Here is a 3,193-nt window from a genome sequence, read left to right on the forward strand (position 1 = left end):
CTCGTTTTCACGATAACGGTCATCTCATTACTTTCTATTTACCAAATTGAAAACGAAATTGGTTCAAATATTATGTTACACAATAAAGGACATCGAGGGACAAATTCAACATTAATATTTATCAAACTTTTAACCATATAGGCTAAAATCTCATTTTTGGGACAATGCTCATTCAAATAATTTCATTTTGCCGAATACAAAACCAAATAGGTTCACATATCATGTTTCGTATCAAGGGAGATCGAGGGACAAGTTCAACCTTTATCAAACTTCTAACCATATAAGGCTAAAATCTCATTTTTGCGACAAAGTGATTCCAATACTTTCATTTTTCCGAATATAAAACCAAATAAGTTCACATATCATGTTTCGCATCAAGGAACATCGAGGGACAAGTTCACTGTTTATCAAACTTCTAACCACATAGGCTAACATTTCATTTTCGCGACAAGGGTCATTTCAATACTTTCATTTTACCGAATTTCAAACCAAATAGGTTCACATATCATGTTTCACATCAACGGACATCGAGGGACATGTTCAACCTTCATATTTAACAAACATGCAACAATATAAGCTAAAATCTCGTTTTCGCGATAAGGGTCATCTCATTACTTTCTATTTACCAAATTTAAAACGAAATTGGTTCAAATATTATGTTACGCAATAAAGGACATCGAGGGACAAATTCAACATTAATATTTCTCAAACTTTTAACCATATAGGCTAAAATCTCTTTTTTGGGACAATGGTCATTCAAATAATTTCATTTTGCCGAATACAAAACCAAATAGGTTCACATATCATGTTTCGTATCAAGGGAGATCTAGGGACAAGTTCAACCTTTATCAAACTTCTAACCATATAGGCTAAAATCTCATTTTCGCGACAAAGTCATTCCAATACTTTCATTTTTCCGAATATAAAACCAAATAGGTTCACATATCATGTTTCGTATCAAGGGAGATCGAGGGACAAGTTCAACCTTTATCAAACTTCTAACCATATAGGCTAAAATCTCATTTTTGCGACAAAGTTATTCCAATACTTTCATTTTTCCGATTTTTTTTTTTTTTGAAACGGCAAAATATTATTAACCGAAAGCCCGTGTGAGATGCACTAATAAGCTCGGGTGGAAAAAAAATACAATAAGGGGAAATCGGTTGCCAATCAATCACCAGGCTCGAACAAAAACCCCTTTAAAAACCACCCAAAAACAAAAGGATAAACCCAACAAAACAAATGAAGGTGATCCTTTGCTAATCCAAAGGCGCTAAACCTCCCACAAGCCTCCCAACACAGCAAAACAACACAGCAAGTAAAAAAGCCAAGTGATCCTCCAAAACAAACCCCAAGCTCTAAAGCAAAAAAACAGATGCACAAAGGCAACCGAACTGCTAACAACACAAAAAAAACCAGCATCCAAAAAGCCAGTATGCAGACCACACAGCAGTGAGAACATAACCGCACAGCAGCAAACCTGCGGCGACTGCCTCAACCAACAACCACCTTCTAATGTTTCCTGCACAAACAGATTGTCGGACTCCACTTCCACTCATAGAATAAGCAAGTCGGCATCTTCAATCTAGCTATGCTCCACTTCCAAGATAACACTTGAACAGACTCCACCACTTCTTCCGGCCTAAAAACACCGTTATTGAAAATCACGTTGTTTCTAGCGTTCCAAATAGCCCACACGGCTGCATGCCAAATGAGATTTTCCGAATATAAAACCAAATAGGTTCACATATCATGTTTCGCATCAAGGGACATCGAGGGACAAGTTCACTGTTTATCAAACTTCTAACCACATAGGCTAACATTTCATTTTCGCGACAAGGGTCATTTCAATACTTTCATTTTACCGAATTTCAAACCAAATAGGTTCACATATCATGTTTCGCATCAAGGGACATCGAGGGACATGTTCAACCTTCGTATTTAACAAACATGCAACAATATAAGCTAAAATCTCGTTTTCACGATAAGGGTCATCTCATTACTTTCTATTTACCAAATTTAAAACGAAATTGGTTCAAATATTATGTTACGTGATAAAGGACATCGAGGGACAAATTCAACATTAATATTTATCAAACTTTTAACCATATAGGCTAAAATCTCATTTTTGGGACAATGCTCATTCAAATAATTTCATTTTGCCGAATACAAAACCAAATAGGTTCACATATCATGTTTCGTATCATGGGAGATCGAGGGACAAGTTCAACCTTTATCAAACTTCTAACCATATAGGCTAAAATCTCATTTTCGCGACAAAGTCATTCCAATACTTTCATTTTTCCGAATATAAAACCAAATAGGTTCACATATCATGTTTCGTATCAAGGGAGATCGAGGGACAAGTTTAACCTTTATCAAACTTCTAACCATATAGGCTAAAATCTCATTTTTGCGACAAAGTTATTCCAATACTTTCATTTTTCCGAATATAAAACCAAATAGGTTCACATATCATGTTTCGTATCAAGGGAGATCGAGGGACAAGTTTAACCTTTATCAAACTTCTAACCATATAGGCTAAAATCTCATTTTTGCGACAAAGTTATTCCAATACTTTCATTTTTCCGAATATAAAACCAAATAGGTTCACATATCATGTTTCGCATCAAGGGACATCGAGGGACAAGTTCACTGTTTATCAAACTTTTAACCACATAGGCTAACATTTCATTTTCGCGACAAGGGTCATTTCAATACTTTCATTTTACCGAATTTCAAACCAAATAGGTTCACATATCATGTTTCGCATCAAGGGACATGTTCAACCTTCGTATTTAACAAACATGCAACAATATAAGCTAAAATCTCGTTTTCGCGATAAGGGTCATCTCATTACTTTCTATTTACCAAATTTAAAACGAAATTGGTTCAAATATTATGTTACGTGATAAAGGACATCGAGGGACAAATTCAACATTAATATTTATCAAACTTTTAACCATATAGGCTAAAATCTCATTTTTGGGACAATGCTCATTCAAATAATTTCATTTTGCCGAATACAAAACCAAATAGGTTCACATATCATGTTTCGTATCAAGGGAGATCGAGGGACAAGTTCAACCTTTATCAAACTTCTAACCATATAGGCTAAAATCTCATTTTCGCGACAAAGTCATTCCAATACTTTCATTTTTTCAAATATAAAACCAAATAGGTTCACATATCA

Source organism: Medicago sativa, chromosome 3 (assembly GCF_051527215.1).
Source record: "Medicago sativa cultivar Bolivia chromosome 3, Bolivia_mono, whole genome shotgun sequence".
NCBI lineage: Eukaryota > Viridiplantae > Streptophyta > Magnoliopsida > Fabales > Fabaceae > Medicago > Medicago sativa.